The sequence below is a fragment of the Primulina huaijiensis genome, chromosome 15, assembly GCF_012295235.1.
Source record: "Primulina huaijiensis isolate GDHJ02 chromosome 15, ASM1229523v2, whole genome shotgun sequence".
Classification (NCBI taxonomy): domain Eukaryota; kingdom Viridiplantae; phylum Streptophyta; class Magnoliopsida; order Lamiales; family Gesneriaceae; genus Primulina; species Primulina huaijiensis.
The window spans coordinates 18550656-18563219 of NC_133320.1; positions in this window are offsets into that span (position 1 = coordinate 18550656).

A 12564-nucleotide genomic window follows, 5' to 3' on the forward strand; every position below is an offset into this window, starting at 1 on the left:
ATATATTTAAGGAAATAATTGTCTTGATATGTAATTATGCATACTGTAATACTAGGTATCGTCACCTCAATTCTTGATGTATTTGACCAGGTTTGCAGCTAATGTAAAACAATCAGCATAGTAATTATCTTTAGAAATAGTGTTATGCTATAAGCACACGAATCAACCAATCGTAAAAAAAAATCGAATAAAAATACACAAAACGATTAAAAATAAAACAATTGCAACAAAAATACATTACTACCATCAAAGTAAATCTCCTTTAACCCATATAAAAAATGTAGATAATTCTAATTAAAAAACAGTCAAGAACAACCTCATTCTTCCGAAATATAAATGTTCTTTAAATTTCAGCAACCGCACAGCATAACACTGTTTCAGATGCAATACTTTAATGCGACTCAGTAAGTTTTTTACAATATCCATAAAAAGTACATTCACACTCAATAGTGGTTGGTGCCTGTTTAGATTGATGTTGGAGAATGAACTTTGTCATCACTCAGAAGCAGAAAGAGCACCAAAGAATAAGTAAAATTGCAGGAACAGGAAGAGAATCAGAATGCAATTTGAAAATTTAAATTCACATTTTTGCCTAGTTTTGTTTGATACTGCATAAAGCAAATATTCTAAAGTGTGAGCACACAACAGCTTAGAAGATTACTATTTGCAAGTACTTGTAAGGAATAAAATAAGAATATATGTGCTGCAACCAACCTCTGAACGAAGGACAATGTGAGTTTCTTTAACAGGGAACTCTCAGCAGACAAGTCCACGCTGCACCCGGAGCATGAGAATTTCCTTTGATCGTTTTGTAGGACTTTGGAAATCAGATTCACCTCCATTCCCTATATCAGTCATGTCACCATCATAAGAGTCATCTTCTTCAGCGCCCATCACTTCATCCAACAAGAACTCCTGGGAAGCATTATTGGGTAACCACCTACTGGGTCGGATAAACTTCTAGGGTTTCTTTGCAATGGTGAAACCAAAACACTAACAACAACCCATTTTCTGTTACTTAGATCAACTGAGTTCTCCTAAATGTCACAAAATTAAGAGTCTGAAAACCGAGAAGTTGCAAGACACAACCAACGAACAAGCTCGATCTCAAAAACCTGAAGAAACAAAAATAACAAATCTAAAAATTAGGACCAGACTGTTAGTTCAACAACTAATAAAAAAAATGCATGCGACAGCTGCACGAGTACATTGTGACCGTTACAGCAAATGGAATTACTCCATTTCAATCTATTCCAGAAGTCTGCAACATATCATATAACATACTGAGATATATTATGTATTCCAAATTTGAAGTAAAGTTAATTACTACCTCTTCTACAAGGGAAAACGCAAATTGTGCTTTACGATCAGCTACCCGATTCCTTAGGATGCCATTCAGCAAAATGCATGAAACAACTTATCCAATAGAACCTAACGCAATTCGATGAGAACATATCAAACCCTTTGTTTTCAGTTTGCTAAATGTGTGTTTTGATTTTGAATAATCATGTATTTAATGATTTTCATGTGAAAAGACATGAGCTTTCATTCATAAGGGTGTCCCTTGGCCATTGTAACTGACCACAATCATCAAACAATGCCAAGGAAATGAAAAAATGCAAAAAAAATCGAAGGGACGCGAAAAACAGCCGAAGGGGCGCGCACACGCGAGCCTGCCTGCGCGCTGCCGAGCGCTCTCGGCAGCGCTCGGCAGGCGCGCGCCTCTCCGGGCGCATGTGCGCGCCTGCCACTGGCAGACCCCGCGCATGCTACTGTTCACGCGATTAAATTTTTTTTTTTTCGATTTTCGTCCCTTACATGTTCCGACTACTCGTTTGAGTTTCTTTCAACATTTGATGAACTCGTTTCGAGTTCAATTCAGAACCACCGAACTTAATATTCATTCATTAAGCTTCGTTTTTCTTTTCGAATTTTTCCAATCAACCATATTGATTTATTTGCTTAATTTTCATTCATTAAGCATCAAAATTTTCTAACAATCCCCCACATGAATGAAATTAATGCATGAATTCTCGTGATGCATAAGAGAGAGTATATACGAAAAATTATCACATCAGGAGAGGTGGCTTTTGACTTTGAACCTTCCTTAGTGGAATACAATCGGATTTACTAGGCCACGAAGTGAACGTGATGTCTTGAACTTCTTGGCGGTTCATGTAAACCCAGACAACTGTACCCACATGATAACCTTTCTTCCATTTCCATTTTGTTTTATCGGTTGTGTCCGTTTTGGCCATGGAACACATCTTGGCTTCATACGTGTTTCATCGAGGCGGCCCGTCCTCACACGTACATAGGTGATCTCCTTGTAAAAGGGTATCCTACTTACCCCGTTTTTGCAAGCTACGGAATCATTAAAAGTACAATACTTAACCTCACTACCTTTGTAGGCAACTTCACTCATCGTCATAGGAATGAGGAGTGATTCCTCAAGTTCTCATAACTTAGTTGTCCCATTGAACCAAGATCTTGGGATCTCCAATCAACAAGGTTGGGTTGCCACTATGAAAACTTTATTTGGTAGGTTTTAAACCCATTCCTCTTGACAGACAGTACATTTGATCTCTATTTAATGTTTTTGTAAGCGGATCCGCTAAGTTATCCTTTGATTTAATATAATCAACAGATATAACTCCATTAGAGATCAACTGTCCTACAGTATTATGTCTTCGACGAATGTGTCGAGACTTGCCATTGTATATACTGTTTTGTGCCCTTGCAATTGCCGACTGACTGTCACAATGTATCATGATTGCTGGCACTGGACTTGTCCAACACGGAATGTCCTCTAGAAAGTTACGAAGCCATTCAGCTTCTTCTGCAGCTTTATCTAGCGCTATGAACTCCGATTCCATAGTAGATCTAGCAATGCAAGTTTGTTTCGATGACCTCCAAGAGATTGCTCCTCCACCAATGGTAAATACATAGCCGCTGGTGGATTTGGAATCCTTGGTGTCAGAAATCCAATTTGCATCACAGTATCCTTCAAGTACTGCAAGATACCTTGTGTAATTTAGTCCATATTCTGAGGTGTGCTTTAAATATCTAAGCACCTTTGTCAATGTCTTCCAGTGTGCATCACTAGGATTACTTGTAAACCGACTTAACTTGTTAACCGCACAAGCAATGTCAGGTCTAGTACAGTTAGTGATGTACATAAGGTTTCCAATAATTCTGGAGTATTCCAGTTGGGAAACTGGTTCTCCACGATTCTTCGCCAAATGGACATTTACGTCTAAAGGCGTTTTTACTGAGGTAGAGTCATAAGCGTTAAACTTCTTCAACACTGTTTCTACATAATGAGACTGAGATAGGATTATTTCTTCTGGAGTTCTAAAGATTTTAATCCCTAGAATTACATCAGCAATACCCATATCTTTCATATCAAAATGTTTTGTCAACATTTTCTTTGTACCCTTAATCAACTCTTGGCTATTCCCCATTATTAGCATGTCATCCACATATAAACATACTATTACATAAGATTCTCAAGTGCCTTTAATGTAAACACATTTGTCACACTCATTAATTTTAAATCCATTTGACAATACTACCTTCTCAAATTTTCGTGCCACTGCTTGGGCGCTTGTTTAAGTCCGTATAGTGACTTAATTAAACGACAGACTTTTCTTTCTTGTCCTTTAACTATGAAGCCTTCAGGTTGCTCCATATATATTTCTTCTTCAAGTTCACCATTGAAGAATGCCGTTTTGACATCCATTTGATGTATCTCAAGGTTATGCAAATCTGCAATGGCAATGAGCACACGAATGGATGTTATTCTTGAAACTGTTGAATACATGTCGAAGAAATCATGACCTTCTCTTTGTCTATAGCCTTTGGCCACAAGCCTGGCTTTGTATTTTTCAATACTTCCATCAACTCTCATTTCCTTTTTCAATATCCATTTGCATCCCAATGGCTTAGTACCTGGTGGAAGATCCACTAGTTCCCAAGTATCGTTTTGCAAAATTGAATCCATTTCAGAGTTGATGGCTTCTTTCCAATAAGGAGCTTCATGGCTAGCCAGAGCATCTTGTATGTCTTTTGGTTCATTCTCCAACATAAAAGTAAGGAATTCTGGACCAAAAGACTTTGAGATTCTAGCCCTTTTGCTTCTTCTTGGCTCTTGCTCCTTTGAAGAGCCTTCCAATGGTGTAGCATTTTCATTTAGAGTTGGCTCATGTGTAGGTCCTTGACCTTCATGCTCCGTCTCAAATTTTCGCTTGCTAGGACCATTTTCTTTCCTTTATTTACAAAGAAATATATTTTCAAAAAATACTGCATTTCTTGACTCAATTGTCATGCCCGTATTCATTTCTACATTTTCGGATTTGTGCACTATAAACCTATAGGCACTACTATTATGTGCATATCCGATGAATATGCAGTCTACCGTCTTTGGTCCAATTCGCTCTTGTTTAGGCTTTGGTATTTCAACCTTAGCTAGACACCCCCACACTTTAAGGTACTTGTAGGAAGGTTTGTGACCTTTCCACAATTCATAAGGTGACTTGTCATTTTTCTTGTGGGGTATCTTGTTCAGGATGTGATTAGCCGATAGTATTGCTTTCCCCCACAAGTTTTGGGGTAGTCCTGAACTTATTAACATAGCATTCATCATATCTTTCAGAGTTCGATTCTTTCTTTCGGCAATGCCATTCGATTGGGGTGAATAAGGAGCAGTCGTTTCATGAATTATGCCCAAAGATGTGCAGAATTCATCAAACGGTGCTCCGTATTCGCCCCCTCTATCGCTTCGAACTCTCTTTATTTGTTTGCCTAGTTGATTCTCAACTTCGGTCTTATAACCTTTGAATGCTTCAAGAGCTTCATCTTTAGACCTCAAAAGATATACGTAACAGTACCTCGTATGATCGTCAATGAATGTCACGTAGTATCTTTTCCCTCCTCTAGTTTGTACAAACTTTAAATCACCAAGATCGGTGTGTATTAGTTCTAGATGAGTTGTACATCTTTCAATCGAGCGGTAAGGCGCTTTGGTCATTTTTGCTTCAACACATATTTCGCATTTGTGTGTTGGATCGACGTTGTGTTTAGGTGATAATTCCAGTTTCATTAAACGTTACAAGGTATTAAAATTTACGTGTCCTAAACGAACATGCCATAAATGAGAACACTCAAGCAAGTAAATAGAACTTTTGTCTTTATTACTTTCAACAACATTTTGGCGTATAGCCATTACATTCAACTTGAAAAGGTTCTCATCGAGATATCCTTTTCCAATAAAATGACCATTCTTGGTCAATACAATCTTGTTAGACTCAACTACTAGTCTAAACCCATGTTTAACAAACAGAGACCCCGACACGAGGTTCTTTCTTATGTCCGGTACATGAAGTGCATCAACAAGAGTTACTTCCAAACCCGATGCCATCTTCAGTACCACATTTCCAGTGCCCACCACCTCAGATGTAGCGGAGTTCCCCATGTATAGTTTTCTCCCGGTAGATGGAGTGTATGTGGAGAACAACGCCTTGTTGGAGCATATGTGTCGAGTTGCTCCGGTATCAACCCACCACTCGTTGGGGTTTTCCACCAAATTTGCTTCCAAAATAACTGCAGATAAATCAAGTTCAGAAAAATCAAATGGTACCGACCTTTCTTGAACTATGTTGGCTTGAGGATTTCCCTTCTTTGGCTTCCTACAATCCTTAGCCATGTGATTCGGTTTTCCGCAGTTATAACAAGTGCCTTTGAACTTCTTCTTGTTTGGTGGTTGTTGGCCTTGTTGTGGTTGCTTCTCAAACTTCCTTTTCTTCCCTTTAAAACTTGATTCAACAATGTTCACCCTTGCTGCCATCTTACTTGCCTTGGCCTCGGTGCTCTTGTTGTCCTCTTCTATCCTCAATCTCACAATGAGATCCTCCAATCCCATCTCCTTTCTTTTGTGTTTCAAGTAATTCTTGAAATCCTTCCACAACGGAGGGAGTTTCTCGATCAATGCAGCAACTTGGAAGGACTCGCTTAGACTCATTCCTTCCGCATGAATCTCGTGCAAGATAAGTTGTAGTTCTTGCACTTGACTCATCACGGATTTTGAGTCCACCATCTTGAAGTCCAAAAATCTCCCAACAATGAACTTCTTCAAGCCCGCATCCTCCGCCCTGTATTTCTTATCAAGCATATCCCAAAGTTCCTTGGCGGTCTTGACTTGACAATACACATTGTACAGTGCATTGTCAAGTCCATTGAGGATGTAGTTCTTGCATAGAAAATCACTTTGGTTCCATGCATCCAAAGCGGCCCTCATGTTGATGTCTGTCTCGTTTTCAGCAACGGTGGGAGGATCCTCCTTCAAGAACCATGATAAACTCAAGGTTGTGAGATAGAAAAGCATCTTTTGTTGCCATCTTTTGAAATCCGCACCAGAAAACTTTTCTGGTTTCTCTCGTGCAATGGTTGGATGTGGTGTTGTAGGTGATGATGCCATTGAAAATCTTCTTGCAAATGATAAAAAATCCAAAATTCTTCTTAAGATTGTTGTTTGGGGTATTCAAATATTTGAGAAAAACAAGAAGAAAACAATGAAAATGGTTTTGTAGAGGCAAGTGTTGAACACTTTCTCCTTAAGATGAATTTGCCCCTCACAATGTGCTAGAGGTTGATGGCAATCTTTTCCAAAGATACAACTACAACACTTGAATAATGAGCACTCAAATATTCAAGTTCTATCACAAGAAAATGAAGGAACTCTCTCTTTTTGAAGAAGGAAGAAGAAGAAGATGCAAAATGATGTATGTGTGTTTTGATTTTGAATAATCATGTATTTAATGATTTTCATGTGAAAAGACATGAGCTTCATTCATAAGAGTGTCTCTTGGTCGTTGTAACTGACCACAATCATCAAACAATGCCAAGGAAATGAAAAAATGCAAGAAAAATCGAAGGTACACGAAAAACAGCCGAAGGGGCGCGCACGCGCGCGCCTGCTCGAGCGCTGCCGAGCGCCTGCCGAGAGCGCTCGGTAGCTCCTGCCGAGAGCGCTCGGCTGCGCGCGCCTCTCCGCGTGCATGTGCGCGCCTGCCACTGGCAGCCGCGCGCACCTGCGCGCAAACCCGCGAGCATGTGCGCGCCTGCCATTGGCAGACCCGCGCGCAGGTGCGCGCCTGCCATTGTTCACGCGATTAATATTTTTTTTTTCGATTTTTGTCCCTTACATGTTTCGACTACTCGTTTGAGTTTCTTTCAACATTTGATGAACTCGTTTCGAGTTTAATTCAGAACCACCGAACTTAATATTCATTCATTAAGCTTCGTTTTTCTTTTCGAATTTTTCCAAACAACCACATTGATTTATTTGCTTAATTTTCATTCATTAAGCATCAAAATTTTCTAACAAGCAGAACATCAGAGTCGAAGAAAACGAAGGGAAACATGCACCTGGTCGACGCTCTCTGAGGTGAAGGAGATCGAACAACGCACAAAACTTTTGAGAGGTAATGATGACAAACAGATGGGGGCTCGAAAGAAACCGAACAACGAACGCAAAAATTGAGAGAGAAGGATGGTAACTGGTAAGCATATAGAATCGGAAAGGAATGAGGTGAAGAAGAAACCGGATGTTGTAAACGTACACAAGCACCCATTTTGTGACAGCACAAAGTCTTGGTGTGTTAGAGAAAGCAGTGCATTCCACTTGTTTTTTGTGTGACCGGCCACCGTACCGAACCTGGCCGTTTAAACTTATTCCTGCTTTCATATAAGTAGATAGATATGTTTGAATCATTTAATTCTATTCATTTTTAAAAATAATTTTTTCAAGATATTTTGAATTCCTTTTAAAATTAAAATTTGAATATGAGATCTCTTACAAATATAAACTATATTTAATTTTTTTATTTATTATATCAACTCATTTAATTTTTTCTATTGTGTTGTACATATAAATATAAACTCTCAATTATTTCTACATAATCTAATACATATCGACATTCATTTTTCAATAATAATAATAATAATAATAATAATAATAATAAATAAGACTTCATTGTTTAGTGTCATCCGTAAAAAAAAATCATTCGAAAATATATAGCACGGTTAAACTATGATTGCTACGTTATTACGACTAATTTGCGTACGAAAACGATGTAGATTTCAGTCCGGAATGCATCTTCTATGATCAAGCGGTTATTAATTTTTTTCATTAATTTTTTCCTGATTAGAAGGTGTATATATATTTTTTTCATTGATCTAAGTTTTCTAGAATTTGTAAATGTTATTTGTTTTTTAGATTTATGATTGATTTAGTTTATTTGTATTTTAAATAATTATTCAAACACCCACTGACCAATTTTTCTTGAGATTGATATTTAAACTTAACTTAAACTCAAAAGCTAGCTCACGGATAGATGATTATCCAAGTATACATATACAACTCGTAAAGACTTAATACAGCTAATATTGGAACATTTCATATTTGCAATCTTGATTTTGATGTTAAAAAAACTTATTATTGTATTTTTAATATATTTACTCATGTGTGAAATTGCAAACACAATAAGCAAACTAAAACTGAATTTAGCCAAACTGAATTTCTGACGAGTTTCGGTGTTTTGATGATATCTCTCACTTGAATAATTCAAATGACAATCCGCTAACTAGACTGATCAGAAAACTCAATTCGAAACAAGTCGTATTTCACGTAAGTTGGGCAAAATCGGATGTTATCAAGGTATAATTGATCACTGAATTGTCGAACTGATTGCACGAAAACTCTAATCAATTGGGTGTGAGCAGTTGTAGTATTTTGGTCATATCTCTCAGCTCGGTTATTGAAATGAAGCAATTCAGTATGCGTTGGAAAGATAAGACGATGATCTACAAATCATCTTCAAAAATTAAAGTCTGAATCGAAAATTAAGATTATGATAAATGACGATGAAACTACTGGTTATGCATAAACTAAAATCAACTAGGCTGATTTCAGCACACCATCTGAAACTGAACCAGACCAGCTGAACTAAACCAGACCAGTTGACCAGAGTTGACCACTCGGGAAAATGTCCAGCAAGGCGAATTTGACTGTTGCAATTTCAAAAACAGTACATAAACTTCCCAAAAAGTCATATTCTTATATCTAACTTATATATCATTGTTGGAGCCTATAAATACAACATCTTGAAGATCAAACAAGAGCTTTTGAAGATGATTCAAAGCATAGACAGTTAGCATGAAGAAATCAATTAATTGAGAGCACAAGCCCTTGTGTGAGGATACATTTGAGATGTACACTGCAAAAGATAAATTCATCACACAAAATCACTCACACATATACAAGAGAGTTGAAATTCAAATATTAGTTGAGTGAGTCTTCACATAAAGACGTAAAACAATGTGTTTGTAGTCTTTGCATTGAGACATTAAACAATATGCTGATTGTGAGGTGCTGCTTGTAATCTTGAGTGCTATGAGTTCTAGTTGGGTGATGACCTTCTGGAGTGGGTTTGTACAAGCTATTGTATAAATCAAAGTCTTCTAGTGGATCCTTCATAAGGGGAAGAATGGTGACGTAGCAGTATTTGAAGTCTCCGAAGACCCATAAACAAATTCGTGTCTATTTGTTTATTGCATTTACTTATCATTTCCATTATTTTAAAAATGCATTCTTTAAGCATTTATGTGTTTTTCGAATAACAAAATATGGCATACAAATTGTATGATAAAATGTTTCAACCAAAATATTTTTACGCATTCAACTTGCATATATTTTAAATGCTTTACAAAATGTTTAATCGGTTTCTACGAAGGATTATTTCGAGCGTTTTCCGCTTGGTTTGAAAACCAAAATCGATTTAATTCATCGGTGTTCAATATTTCAATATTTCAAGAATCGAGCTATTGTAGCTCAACGATTATCCCCCTAACTGATCCTATCAGCTTATGTTAGACATTTAACACACTCTTCACACGTTCAGGAACGAACAACTAGAACGTGAAGTTTTTACAAAACATTATCGAGTGACCCATAGGGCAGTACAACTCATAATGATAGGTATTGTCTCTAATGTCATGTTAAGATTGAGAATTGAATATAACTCAACCACAAAAGCTAACTCAAGGAGAAGATCGTCCAAGTCTATATATACAACTCCCAATAATTCAACCGATGCGAGATATTTAACACATCCATCGCGCTTAGGAACAAACAACTGGAATGTAAAGTTTTTATTAGACATTATCATGTGGCCCATGGGACAGTCCAACACATAATTGCGAGCCTTTTCTCTGATATCATGTTAAGATTAAGACTTGAATCTAACTCAACCCCGAAAACTAGCTCAAGATGGAGTATTGTTCAAGTTCATATATACAACTCTCAACGATTTAATTAAGCTGATGTGGGACATTTAACACATATATCCTCGCGCCCAAGAACAAATGACTGGATCATGAAGTTTTTACAAGATATTATTGGGTGACTCATAAATCAGTCCAACACATAACATTTGATCTTGGCTCTGATATCATGATAAGATTGAGATTTATACCTAGTTCAACTTTAAAAGCTAGCTCAAGTGAGGAAGATTGTTCAAGTACATACATATAACTCCAATGACTTAATCCAACGGATGTGGAACATTTAAAAATTTTAATCATTAATTATAAATAATAACGCTATGTGAATCAGTCGGGTGAGATGTTATCTTGTAAAGATAGAGTTTGATAATATATTGTGAAGTGTAAATGGTGTGAAAAGTAATTTTGGATTAGACTAAAATCTTAGGGTATGTGTGTCCAGAAAAAATTATAATTGTTTATCAAATACCGAAATCTTTTATGAAGAATTATAATCGACATGAAACTAATTTCATGGCGTGAATTAAATTAAACAAAAGCATAAACAAAATTTGGGTTAAGAAAAAAAATTGATTTTTTAACGCTTAAAGTATAAAGTGAATAATTAGTTTTTTTAGATGTTGCAAACATTCAAGATGATTCATTCAACTATACATTATTTTATATTTTTCTTACAATATTTTCATAATCGGATAGGTGATCAAACAGATTTAGCTTGAAAAACAGTTCAACCGATCTGACCGGTTGAACCGATCAGACTGAAAAACCGTTATATTATATAAAATATTGATATAACATCATAAATAATATAATTTAAATTATAAATATTTTAAATGTGTATGTAAATAATAAAAATGATTTAGTCATCCAAGTTTAAAATCTAAACTTACGTATAATATGCATATAAATGTACAAAAAAATATATTTATCAAAGTTTAAACCCTAAATAACTATATGCATATATTCAAAATAATAAATATAGTTATATATTTTTTAAAAACAAAAAATTAAATTAACTAATTAAATTATTACTAAAATAATATTTTTAACGAAGTCCAAATTTCAAATAATCATGTATATAAATAACAAAATATTAAATTTAATATTCTAAAAATTATTTTTTAAAGAGAATTAAAAAAATCGAAAAGGTTCATAGCCGGTTCGACCGGTTTTTGATCGGTTTTGACCGCTTTGATCGCTAAAATGATTTTTAAAGTGTTTCATTTGATTCTAAAAATACTGGCTTACGATCAAGTGACAATTCTGAAGTGATCCTGCTGAAATGGGATGAGCCGGGTCGGGAGCTCCAACGGATCAAATCAACGATTTATAATGTTTGGGGAATTTGATTGAAGATAATGGCTTCAACAGCACCTGCAAACAAGAAAGGAACTCGTGAATGGGCGCCGGAGAAGTGTACGGCGTAGCCACTCCGATGCTTAAGTCAGCAGGTTGAAGATGAAAACGAGCAATATTTGGGAGAAAATATGTATAATGCTTGAGAGTTCAAAAATTTCAGAATCTGTAAACGACATTAATACCAGCTATTTATAGTAGAAAATGAGGTAGGTACCTTGATTCCAGTGCCACCTACTAAGTATGGCAAGTCAACTGCCCATACCATAGCTTCTGATGACTTCTAGGACACTCCAAGCACAAGTTGTTCTGACAGATTAGACGGCTTGTATCAATCATACTCGAGTGTAGTTCAATTCTCGAGGTGGCTGGCTCGGGTGGTTGATTACCCGGGTGATGGCGTGAGAGATCGGGCTGACTGGGCTGTTCGGAGAATGCTCGAGAAATGTAGTGCTTGGGCTCTTGATGGTACCCGGGTCACCAATGACCCGGATCCTTATGGGGGTATCACCACCCATCCGTAAAATAGTCGGGCTAGAGCTTGACTCGCTGTCTTGATAAGTCCTATCTGTACTTTTGTTGGAACATCATTCGGAGTGTGAGAGTATCGGGGGCTTCAAACATCCCGCAGATGAAATGGAGGGTATCATTTATGACGCATGCGTTTAGCACTAACTTTCTGCCGAAAAATCGTTTCATATTCCGAGAATCAGATAAGTCTGACACATCGATATGCGTACACGTCCCTTCACATACCTGTTACAATTTCCTAGACTCATTATGATCGTCCGATTTGATCTGGATCAACGGTGGAGCTTGGTTCCTTCCCCTTATATATAGTAATCCTTAATAGCAAATAATTATATG